This window comes from Canis lupus, chromosome 22 (assembly GCF_011100685.1).
Source record: "Canis lupus familiaris isolate Mischka breed German Shepherd chromosome 22, alternate assembly UU_Cfam_GSD_1.0, whole genome shotgun sequence".
Taxonomy (NCBI): Eukaryota; Metazoa; Chordata; class Mammalia; order Carnivora; family Canidae; genus Canis; species Canis lupus.
Genome location: NC_049243.1, coordinates 35,556,376 through 35,570,110, shown reverse-complemented (window position 1 = coordinate 35,570,110; position 13,735 = coordinate 35,556,376). Strand labels below are relative to the sequence as shown.

Sequence of the window (13,735 nt, the reverse complement as noted above, 5' to 3'; positions counted from 1 at the left end):
AGGTGAAAACATGAATTAGTTTTGTTCTGTCTGTAGTTGTCTTTTTATTATTGTGAACTGTATTGTTTGGGGATTTTCTTTCCTCAGGCATATATGATAGAAATAAGATAGAGGAGTGCCTCGGTGGTGCAGTCGGTTAAGTGTTGGACCCTTGGTTTAAGCTCTGGTCATGATCTCTGTGTCGTGAGATCCAGCCCTGCTTTGGGCTCTGTGCCGAGTGCACAGTCTGCTTCAGATTCTCTCTTCCTCTTCCTCTGCCCCTCCGGCTCATACTCTTTCTCTCTCAAATAAATAAATAAACCTTTAAAAAAAAACAAAAACAAAGAAACAGAAGCAAGAATAAGATAGGTGTGTACCTTTTACAGTGATTATAGGGTAGTTTTATTGCCCATAATCTAATTCGGAGAAAAGAGAAACTTACTGTGAAGTAGAAAAAAATTTAAATGTGGTGGCATCAGTAAACAGGACACCACCACGTGGTTAAAGAATCTTTTAGGGCAAATGAGCAGGAAAAAATATGAAGTGGTAAGCAAAAAAAAAAAAAAAAAAAAAGTGGAGTGGTTAAAATCAGCTTATCATATATAATTCAGTAAGTAATAACAGAATGTTCAGGATATGACTGTTAAAGTGGTATAATAAAGGGCAATGGAGGAACAAATTCTCTGTGTTTGTGAGTGTGTGTGTGTGTGTGTGTGTGTGTACTGGGTAAATAATCTACAGACATATGATATTTATGGATCATCTGAAATCATAACATCATGGTAAAATAAGTAATAAGAAAACATAATAATAGCTATTAATTCAGGTGGTAAGGACTTTAATAAGTTGAGACGTGATTAAAAAATCAGTAACTGAAAGCAGTGAGGAATGGTAATAGCGTAGACAAATGAAGTCCTCTTTAATGGAGCTCAAGCTTATAAACTAGAAGTATGTATAGTGTTTTGGCTGCAGCAAAAGAGAACAGGATGGTTCCATTTCTTAAACCTGAGCAGTGAGAAACCAGAGTGATAAAATATTCTCTGCTTGTGACAGCTATATGTGATACAGTTTTTATGACAACAGGGTTCAAAATAAGGCATAAATTAAAGGATCACTAAGGAAATGTCTGAAGACATGAAGAATCCTGTAAATAGTAAGTACGGTATTATACAGGGTGTCGTTTGGATTAGGAATTACACAGTAATACTGGATGAAAATCTTAGTCATCAAGGTTGGTATGGGAGTACTGAGTATTTATTTATTTGTTTTTGTCTTTATTTATTTTTTTGTTTATTTATTTTGAGAGAATGAGAGTACGAGCAGCGGAGAGGAGCAGAGGTAGAGGGACAAACAGACTCTGTGCTAAGAATAGAGCACAATTCAGGGTTTCATCTCAGGACACTGAAATCACCATGACTCTGAGATCAGGATTTTAGCTGAAATCAAGATTCAGATGCTTAACTGAGCCAGCTAGGCACCTCTATTTTTTTTTGTTTGTTTGTTTTTAAGTGTCAATGCACTATAGTTAACATTACTGTACTCTACAGTTAATATTGCAATACATTGTGGTTTAGCAGATCTCTAGAATTTATTCATCTTGTATATTGAAACTTTATGTCCACTGTGTGTGTTTGTCTATGTGTAATGTGTATAATTATTGGCACATTTGGACAAATTATTAACCTCTTTTAGTCTAACAACTAATGTTATAGAACTAGAAAAAATGGAAAATCAAAGTTCCATAAACTTATTTTCCAAATTAAATTTTAAATTTAATTTTCCTTATAGGAACTGAAAATGACTACAAAAAGCCCTCTCTGAAAAGAGAGAAAATTAATCAAGAGCCGCTGTTGCTAAATGATTTACATGTTAATGAATTTAATAAAATATTTATGAATCAGATTCAAAAGTCAAACAGATTCAGACTAGAAGTCATACAAGCCAATTAACTAATTAAGAAATATCACTCCAAGGATGCCTGGGTGGCTCAGTGGTTGAGCATCGGCCTTCGGCTCAGATTGTGATCCTGGGGTCCTGGAATTGAGTCCAACATCGGGCTCCCTTCAGGGATCCTGCCTCTCTCTCTGCCTATGTTTCTGTGTCTCTCATGAATAAATAAATAATACATAAATAAATAAATAATCTTAAAAATATCATTCCAGAATAAGTTATATAATGTGTCAAATGCTTTTAATGTCAAAATGATCCTACACAGAAAGATTATAACCAGAGTTACAGATAATATTAATTTTATGTCTTACATAACCAAATATTTATAAAGGAGAAGAAAAGTGGCTATGTGTTTAATAGAAACAGATATTCAATTTGAAAGAAATTCAGAGATCTTTAAAAAGAAATAAGAATTAGAACATATTGAGGAAAGGACAGGCCCAGTTCCTAAGTCAAATATATCCAGAAAATAATTTAAAAGTTAAGTTCATTGAGGCAGAAGTATGTTTTTCTTCCCTATCTTTCCTCCATGTTCCATATAAGAATATAAACGTGGGGCCTTCAATTATATATTCAACTTTATATTCTGAAATTTTACTCTGCCCACAGTACAAACACGAATTGCCAGGCCCTCTCAATTTCAATATAAAACAAAACAAAACAAAACAAAAAACACAATTTGTAAAATCAAATTTGTTTTCCCATTGTGTTATTTTTTTTAATGCCTCAGCAATGAGGATGAATTAGACACAGGATACAGCACATACATTTTAAATGAACATATTTTGAATTTGATTTAGTGAACGACCTTTGTCCTTCAATAATTCATATAATTCTTCAATTCAAAATCTTTCCAAAAAGGAGTTTCAAATTATAGTTTTCCATATTCTACTTCATAGATTTGGATAATCCCTCAAGAAGCAAGCTTATGAATTGTTATCAAAAAGTCTGTAATATAGATTATTTATCATTGAAGAAGTTTCACAACTTTATTTAAATGTTCTATTTCTCTACTTTTTGCATATTAGTCTGCATGTTTTGTATGCTAATTCAGTTACACATTGTTCATTTGCAATTATTTCCCTTTTTTATTTCTCATGATTAAGCATATATGCCTGTTTAGAAGTCAAATGCTTTACAGATAGATGATGTCAAGTGTTCAGTTGCAGATACTTAACACCATCACACCAGTATACTCATTCAGTCACACATAGTTATATTAGTTATAATCGTAGAGATTAAAAATTACTTAAAACAAACTAAAAAGTAGGTTACCCTCCCACACTCCCAAAATGGTCATTATCTCAAATAACAAGTTGTATAGAAACAGCTCCAGTTCAAGATGTGAATAATTAAGAGACACAACATCTCTGGAACTCATTTTTTCATTATTTTGCTGTGCAATTCTCAACATGTTGATAGATTATGTCTTTAGTATTTTGACATGTCTATTCTGGGCATAAACAGTAAAAATATGAAAATATCCAAAAAATAAGTGGGAAGAGAGATATTTATAGTATGTAGCACTTTTTATTATCAAGGAAATAAATTTTTTTAGTGACTTCCCAGACTTTCTTTCAGTTCTCATTAACCAGAATTGGGCTACTTCTGCTGGAACAAACAAACAAAAATAGCAAGGGAATAAGATAATCACTGTTGTCCTGAACAAATAATTTTATACCCTTTAAACTAGAGAGAGTGTCATTCCCTAAACACATGGCCATTAATGATGAAATTTTAAACAAAATTGGAGCTATGTCAGAAAGGACAGAATAGAAGGATAGAATAGGAAAACAGACCATGTTCGTTTATTAAAAAATAAATTGTGTTTAAAATAGAAAACAAAACAAGGCACTATTTTGGTTTGAATGATGTAACTCTGTTTTCCAGTTACCCCAGTTGAATTTACAATTTACTATCCAGGAAACATTGTCCAATCACAGTTCACAGGAGTTCAGTGTGACGTTTGTTGTCCAATTTTTCATATCTCTGCACCTACTGAATTCTAAATTGGAGCAAATGGTGAAAAGCCTTCTACATTTTTACCAAACCTAGGATTGAAATCGTAATGACATTTACTTCCTAGCTACGCATATTTGAAAGTTTAGAAATAGAAATGTCTTCCTCAAGGAAAAGGAGAGCCTATTAAAGTTACCTCACTACTTGATGGCAGAAAATGAATAGGAAAACCACTTTAACTTAATCATCATCAAGTACCATTAATGATCAAGCAGGTAAGAAAACTCATTGATGTTAAGAAGAGCATGTGCTATTTTTAGAAAGCACATTCATTGTGAAGATGTGGACAAGTTGCTCTTATGTTCTCAACATTTTTATCAATCAGATCTGTCACTTTACTTCTGTGAGGAGTCCATGAGTGAGCACATTGGTACGTGTTGCCAAAAAATATTACTAGGACATTGCTCCATCCTGAGAGGTGAAGTAGAAGGTCTTTATGTAATCATGAAAACAAAGTAGTGTAATTCATCATTATAAATAGTCTTAGTTTTGAATTCTGTTGTCAACCACTTACTTGAATTTAATTTCATCTTGCTTCCAATGTGTTCCCAATATTGCCACTATTCTTCTACTTTTTTTGACTTATGATTGCTGTTTATCAACAGTGCTATCGAACTATAATTAAAATATATAAGTTTATCTGTTTTGACATACATATAAAACCAGAAAATTATCACCATAATCAAGGTAATGTATATATTCATTATTCCCCAAAGCTAGGATTTATATTTGATATTCTCTAATTTTCTTATCTTCACATGTCATTTATTTTCTACCATAAATACAGCAAGTTAACTCATTAATGTTAAATGTTTCAAATTTTATATTGAGTGTCATAACTGGGTTTTTTTGTTTGTTTTTTATTTTTTTATTTTTTTCATAACTGGGTTTTTTGTTTGTTATTTCACTAAGTAGGCTTCACTCCCAGCATGGAGCCCAGTAATGAGCTTGAATTCATGAACCTGGGATGAAGACCCTGATCTGAGATCAAGAGTGAGATGCATAACTAACTGAGCCATCCAGCATCCCAGTATCAGAACTCTCTTGAAAGGGATACCAACCCAATGTACAGTAGCCATTCATTTACTAAGTATACAATAAACAAAGACAACTGATCATTGTTATTCGTGGTAGTATGGTTCTATAAAATCACCATAAACAATGAATTAGAGAATATTGAACTGCTTCTGAAATATTCCAGATATATATAAATAATATATTATATGTTATATATATATCATTATATTCTTAAATCATAAAACAGTGCATCCTCACAAAGTCCATTTTCTTTAAGAAAAGAAAAATGAGGTTCAAATGTAAGTGACTTTCCTGAGACCACCCTGCTAGCAGGTGTCAGAGTTGGTTCTCAAATCCAACCCAACCATTCACAGAGCCAAATTTCTTGCACTACACTGCACTGCTCCATATCAACTCCATTTTTTGGTCATCTCTGTGAGAGCTGAAAGAAGAAGGTAAAGCTTAGCCTTGTTTGACCTCAACTAGGAACATCTACATAAAGTGGTACAAATGTTTCATGTTCTGTGCATGTCTGCAAATGACTGCCAAAGCACAATGAATATTGATTTTTGGGTTACAAATAAATATCATAGTGACTAGGCAAATACACAAATATGGAATTCACAAATAAGAGAGACTACCTGTATTGAGGAGTCTATGACATGGCCACTAATTAAAAAAAAAAAAATGTTGCAATGGAAATGGCCACAATCCATAGCACCAGTACTTTTTAGACACATCTATTCTCTTACTCTTTATTTTTAGGATGATTACATAGAATTCCTTAGTGTATTATAGTTATCCATACTGAACATTAGTTTGTCACACATTGAGATTGACATTCCTGAGACCAAACCCATTGATTAGCACAGTATCTAGCCTAGTCCCTGCCTCTGCCCTATACTGTAACTACAAATGAAGCCCATAAAATATGCAGGTTGATGGTCAAGATAATGATTACGACATTATTTTATGAAAAAACTGCAGCTAACATCATATTCAATGGTTAAAGATTGAAATATTTCTTACAAAAGTTAGGCAAGAGAATGCTATTTCACTCCAGGTACTCAAAACTATATCAGAAGTTGTAAAATTCTTTTTTTTTTTTGTTTTGTTTTGTTTTTTTTTTTTTTTAGAAGTTGTAAAATTCTTAGAGAAAATATAGGAGTAATCTTCATGGCCTTGCATTTGGCAATGGAATTTTCACATGTGATATCCAAAACACGGGCAACAAAAGAAAAATAGAAAAAGTGGGATTCATCAAAATAAAAGACTTGTACATCAAGGACATTAGCTAAGAAAGTAAAAAAGATAACTTATAGAGCGAAAGAAAATATTGCAAGTTACATCTGAGAATAGTGTAGAATGTATAGCGAACTATCACAACTCAACAACAAAAAAGCTAAACCACCCAATTTTTAAAAAATGAACAAAGGTGTTGAATAGAACCTTCTCCAAAGAAGATATTCAAATGTCAATCAAATACATGGAAAGATGTTCAATCCTATTAGTCATTAAGTAAATGGAAATCAAAACCACAATGAGATATCACTTCACTCACACTAGGATTGTATAATTTTTTTAAAGTATTCGTGAGGACATGGAGGATTTGGAACACTCTTACATTGCTGATAGGAATGTATTATCATTTAGTCACTATTGAAAACATTCTGTCATTTTCTCAAAAAATTATATATAGAATTATCACATGACTCAGGGACTCCACCCTTAGGAATATACCCAAATAAATATATCTACATTTAAGGTCATAATAGTGGTATTGACAATAGCCATACAGCATTAGAACTATTAATCTTGCAGTCCAACTTAAGTACCTCAGTTGAGGAATTAAGTCTCAGAGACATTAACTTATTCAAACCAACACACTAGTAAAAATAAGAAAAAAAAAAAAGAAATGCCAGTTTAGTCTCTATTTTTTTGCTAAACACAAAGCAAGTAAATTGCAGCTACAGTCTAATATTGGGGGGGATAAAGAGTACCAAGAACTCTCCATATTCTTACTATGGCAACAGCAATCCATCAAGATAAGGCTTTTAAAAATAGAACAGAAAGAGGTGTAAGAAAACCACTAAATCCTCACCCATTTTAGAAGAAGAAGAGGGACGAGGCATTGTCATCGACATTTTAAGGGTACTATGTTTCCTGAAATGTTGATTTCCTCCCCAATATAGCAGTAAGAACAGTGCTTCATTGTTGTCTTCCTGACACAAATAGAAGAGATCTTCTAGGCAAAAATTTTGGGAAACCAAAGGTGCCCATAAGAACCATAAGGAAACATTAATTTTCCCACTTCATATCAGTGTGGGTAAAAGGTGTTAAAGACGCTCTTTTCATTTCAGAGAAGGAAAAAATGAAATCTCAGAAAGAGGGAAGATCACAAAAAGAAGCTGACCCTGGAACTGTCACAACTTATATCACATATTTGAGTGAAGGTATATGATTTTGTGGTTGATCAAATGAACACCATGGAAAGTAATGTAGTTGAGTTGTATTATAATACCCTAAATAAAGACATTTCTCAACAGGTGAGAGTTTGTAGCAAGAGGCCAGTAATAAGGGCTATTATTGCCCACCGGAGGCAAAGTTGGAAAGCTGGAGAGATAGAAGAGGTTGGATCAGCACCAAGTCTTCCACATCAGCAAACTGGGAAGTTGGATAGCTTCAGAAACCCCATATATGCATCCCATGAGAAGGACAACATTGGGATGATTATTACTCAGAAAATATGTGCAGTTAATATCAGCTAGGAAAGTCTAATCTAACCACAAATTAGAAGGAAGCTGCATCCTCACAAGCCTTGCAATAAAAAAAGATGTGTGTCCAGAAGAAGTAGTGCCAGAAGATGTAATAAAGAAGAATTTTAAATTTCTTGAGCCAAAGTTTAATCTGCATTGGATAAGAGCAAAATTTTTAATGTGATATATAATTGAAGATTTATACTGTACTAGAATTAGTTTTAATGGCCGTAAGTGGCTGGAAAACAACATGCCAAGAGCATATTCTAGTTTAGAGCATCTTAGTTATCTATTGCTACATAACAAACTATCAATTTAGCAACTTAAAACAACAATGAGTTATTTACTTATTTATTTTTTTATTTTCCCTGGGTCAGCAATTAAGGAACTGTTTATCTGAGTAATTCTAGCAGTGTGCCTCAGAGTTTGCAGCCAAGATTTTGGTTGGGCTTATTCTCAAATAAGAGAATATTTGAAACTTTGGCTGAGGCTAGGAGATAGTCTGAGATTATAAATAGGGTTTGAAGACTATTACTTAGAATAGAGAAAACTCTTAGGCATATAGAGAAATGAGGTTGATCAAATATTTATATTGTATTATAAAATTATGTTAATTATGAAAAAAATGGAGTAGAAATAAGGAAGGAAATTATTTCAGTTCTCTGATTCAATATTATCTTCTGCAGTTTCTATTTCCTGAATTAATTTTTCAGCTACCAAAGCTGTTCAAATTACCATATTAATATATGGAAATTATTTTATTTTATTTCATAAATTATAGGAAAAAATATGCATTAAGTGGTCAAAGAAATGTTTCCATGGATCCTTTCAAAAGAATTCTGAATGGAATATACAAAACACAAGATGAAACATTTTGATTAGTACAAGTCCCATTTGCTTAAGCTTTTAAAAATAACAGCTATAACTATTGACAATGCTTAGCTTAATGTCTCAAACACAGTTTTCTCTCATATTTTCACAAATATTCCAAATACCAATCATTTGCATAAATTCTTAATAATTACATTCTCTTTTCAAAACTCTAAACACTAAATGGATAAAAATTATAACTTACCTTAGCTTTGAGTAGTTAAGCGTTTTGCTCCTTTAGTGTTGCCCAAAACATATTAGTCATCAAGATTGAGGTAGGAGTAGGCTTATGGTGAGTGGCTGTCAAGGGATGAAAATAGGAATGTCTAGGGATGCCTGGGTGGCTCAGATATTGAATGTCTGCCTTTGGCTCAGGTCATGATCCTGGGATCCTGAGATCGAGTTCCTCGTCAGGCTCCTAGCAGGGAGCCTGCTTCTGCCTTTGCCTATGTCTCTGCCTCTCTCTGTGTGTCTCTCATGAATAAATAAATAAAATCTTTAAAAAAAAGGAAAAAAAAGAAAATAGGTATGACTAGACACAGATTTTAAAAGCAAGTTCTCTTTGAATTTTCTTTCCCACCACCTGATAAGCATTTTGTTTGATTTACCATGGCATTAGCAGCAGTAAAATGGGTGATATCAAACAGAACTATTTGGAAGCATTTATTTCCAACTCAAAACAGAGCTTTATATTGTCTTTGTCATAAATCTACATATTCTCTTCCAGATGACTAATTGCAAAGTAGAACTTGCTTTGATATCTGATGGCAGGAGGACAGTATGCTACCATCCTTCTGTGGAAATTCCATACGAATATACACAACTTATCCCTTGGTCAGATCTTGTGCATAATAATGAAGAAACACATGATCAAGTACTGCAAACCGATTAGAAGAAAAAAAATGAACATATTGAATGAGGACTCATGATAAAACAACTTAGCAAAAATGTACCTTACCACTAAGAACCACTGGTATCAATGTGGACAATATCATAGAACTCTAAAGAAATTGGATTCTCCAAAAGACAGATGATATTGAGGTTTTCAGGAATCAGAAAGATGTTATCTTGTGTCTCATTGGCCATTTGAGCAAATGCAATTGAGTATATTCACTAATATGTTACATAGCAAAATAATAATAAAATGTCTTTTCATGAAAACAAAAGAACTACCCATCTTTATTTTCCCAAAAATCTAGCATTTTACCAATAATTTTTTTAAATTTTAATTTATATCTGGTAGTATATCTTGCACATAAGGCAATTACCCAAGGGGCAACACAGAAAAATGCAAACCACTAAAATATGTCTTATTAAATGTTGTATTTTTTTATGGTGGTAAGAATTAACATGAGAATTAACATCTACCCTTTTTAACAAACTTTTCAGTACACAAAACATTGTTAACCACAAGCACAATGTTGTACAGCAGATCTCTAGAACCTGTCCATCTTGCATAACTCAAACTTTAGCAACTTCCTTTCCTCCTCTTCCCCGCCCCTAGTAACCACCATTGTACTCTCTGTTTCTATGAGCTTTACTATTTTAGATACTTCACATAAATGAAATCACGTGATATTTGACTGGCTGATTTCACTTAGTATAATGTCCTCTATATTAATCATATCATTGCATGGGGCAAGATCTCTCTCTCTCTCTCTCTTTTAAGGTTGAATAATATTTCATTGCATGTATATACCACATTTTCTTTCTTTTCAGTTTGGTTAAGATAAAATTAACTGATAACATTAGTTATATGTTAAAAAATAGTTATGTATTAGCTTAAGGTGTATCACATATGATTTGATATATGTGTATATTGCAAAGTAATCAATTTTTTAGTTTACATCTATAATTATAGTCACCATGCTGTATATCATATCCTAAGAACTCATCTTATAAATGTAAGTTTGTGCCTTTGACAACCTTCACACATTCCCCCAACCCCACCTCTGGCAACCACCAATTCTGTTTCAATGACTTTGGTAATTTTTAGATTCCACATAATAATGGGATCAAATGGTATTTGACTTATTTCACTTAGTATAATATTCCCAAGGTCCATCTGTATTGTTGCGAGTGGCAGAATTTCCTTCTTTTTTATGGCTAAATAATATTTTTTTCAATAAAATATATTTCATATCTTCTTTATGCATTCATCTGCTGATGGGCACTTAGGTTGTTTCCAGGCCTTGGCTATTGTGAATAATGCTGCAACAAACATGGGGGTGCAGATAACTCTTCAAGAACTTGACCTCAGTTCCTTTGCATATATAACTTGATACAGAATTGCTAGATCATATGGTAGCTTCCTTTTTTAATTTTGGGGGAATCTTCATATTGTTTTCATGTGGCTGTACCAATTTACATTGCCACCAGCAGTGAATGAGAGTTCTAATTTCTTCATGTCCTTGCCAACAGTTGTTGTTTTTCGATTATTGGCTCTAAAGGGTTTGTATGTGTATGTTTGTTTTGATAATAGTTATTTCAACAGGTGTGAGGAGATAGCTCATGGTGGTTTTGATTTTCATTTCACTGATTACTAGTAATGTTGAGCATCTTTTCATGTACCTATTCACCAGTTTTATGTCTTCTTTGGAAAAATATCTATTCAAGATATCATCTAATGGGCACATAACCCGAATACTTTGTTTACAGAGAATAATAGGGAAATTGATAGTAATGTAACCATTGTTTTGGTTTTCCCAAAAACCAGAAAGTATTAAAAATAACAAATTGTTTCTGAATTAAACAACTAGAGACAGAATAGAATTATTGAAGGATATTAGGTAAGTTGTTATTTTTTTAAGATTTTATTTATTTATTTATTTATTATGTATTTATGTATTTATGTATGTATTTATTTATTTATTTATTTATTTATTTATTTATTTATGAGAGACACAGAGAGAGAGGCAGAGATCCAGGCAGAGGGAGAAGCAGGCTCCATGCAGGGAGCCTGACATGGGACTCGATTCCGGTACTCCAGGATCACACCCTAAGCCAAAGGCAAATCTTTGAGCCATCTAGGCTTCTCAAGTTGTTATTTTCTTATGAGCAGACTTGCACTGCTCATATAACTGCAAAAAAAAAAAAAAAAAGATAAAGCCCCCCAGAAAAACTCTCTTTATACACACACACATATATATTTATATATAAATACATATATATTTAATTCCTACCTACAGTGTGTGTGTGTATATATATATATATATATATATATATATATACACTGTAGGTGTGTGTGTGTGTGTATATATATATATATATATATATATATATATATATATATATACAAGAGAAAGAGAGATTGAGAGAGTTTGCTATGAGTATAGATAAATGCAACAGAGTGGCTATCTCTTTAACTGGAGGGTAGAAATTGGCTTGCCTCTTGCTGCTATAATTTATTTTGATAGTATAAAGAACACAAGAAACCTTTTAAAGTGTACTTCCTATGTTTTCCTTGAGACTTATGAAAGTAACTGAAATGAAATGTGAAAGATATAAAAATTATGGTTAACACCTGGCACAGTGCTTCTGTACAATAGGCGCTTAAGCAAGTGTATTGAATCTGCAAATATTTCTCCTTTAAAAATACACATATAAATAAAACCTTGATTGTTTTCATTTTTTTAGTTTCATGAAAAAATGAAACAAAATATAGCTTAGTGTGAAATAGGCATATATTTACATCTTTTCTGCAAAATACATGTCTATTTTATTTTCTGAATTATTTCCAGTGCATAAAATATCTACTATTTCAATGACCACATTTGTATTTTTATGATTCTTTTTTTATCATTTCCTTGTTACCTTAGCTTGGGAGAAGAGTAACTGCGGTGGGGGGCATTTTTTTTTTCTAAAATATACTTGTGGAAAATGATAAGTTTAAAAATGATTTAAACATGAATAAGCCAGAAGTAGGACTTTATTATATTATTATTTTGTTCAAAATCATATGGCAGCACAAATAAATTATAAGGTACATTTTATGGAATAAGTCCCTTGAAGAGCCATAGTACTATAACTACCACTTAAAAGTACCAAAAAGAAAGGTGTGGATGAAGCAGAACATCTAAAGATATAATGACTAATAATGTTACTGAACTGCTGAAGATATGAATCCACAGATTCAGAGTCTTACAAACATTGAGCAACAAAATTCAAAATAAAACACCTACTCAGAAGCATCATAATAAAATTGCTAGAAAGTAAGGATGAGAAAATCTTAAGGAATCTTGAGAAATTATAGAAATTACTTACTTTACTCTCAGAGTTCTCCAAAAAAACAATGGTTGCTAGAAATCAATAAAATAGTATATTCATAATCCTACAAGAAAATAATTCCAACTTTACATTCTCTATTAAGTAAAAATATTATTCAATATGAGACAAAATAGAGCATTGTCAAATGAATAAGACAGAAGGAAATTGGTCTAGCAAGACTGATTTTTACTGAGGTGATTTTTCAGACAGAGTGATAGAATATGGAAACTTAGAGATGCTGAGAGGAACAAAAACATTGAAAAGAGTAAGTCTAACTGGAAATCACTGTGTAAATCACAATATAGTATAATTAAATATAGGTCAAAATAACATAAATCAGGAGGGATGAATAAAGTCTAATTTCTTTCATTTTTTATGAAGCATGTACAAGTATCAAGTGACATTAAAACTTGACAAGCAAAAATGCACGCTGTAATGTGCAGAATGTCAGGTGAAAATAGTAAAAGCTAGAATACATATTGATACTGTGTGTTCCAGGGAAAGAGAAAGAAAGCAAGAGAGAGAGACAGAGAGAAAACACAAAATACCTCTTCAGGGAATAGACAATATCCTAATTTAACTTAACATCAAGTTCTGCCAGTAATCTTCATTTGAGATTTGTGGGAACCTTGGGCCACAAAGTTTTAGCAAGGAGCTAACGTAGCCTATTTTGGGTTTCTTTGGTAGCGCTTTTTGGAATATTACTGGGCTAAACAGATTTTTATCCTCCTTTATTATAAGTACTCAATATAACATTACAGAAAGCTTTTTAAGGCTACATTTTAATAATTGACATTCAGAACAGAAAAACCAGAAAACAATCCCATTTTCACATTAGAATTGATTCTATGTTGAACAATTATGTGCGGGGGAAATGT

The 13,735-nt window shown here is 32.4% G+C and overlaps 1 pseudogene; it reads left to right on the top strand.

Annotated features, from left to right (window-relative positions):
- The first annotated feature begins 9,200 nt into the window (after positions 1-9,200).
- Positions 9,201-9,625, top strand: LOC100685654 (annotated as a pseudogene).
- Positions 9,626-13,735: the final 4,110 nt, after the last annotated feature.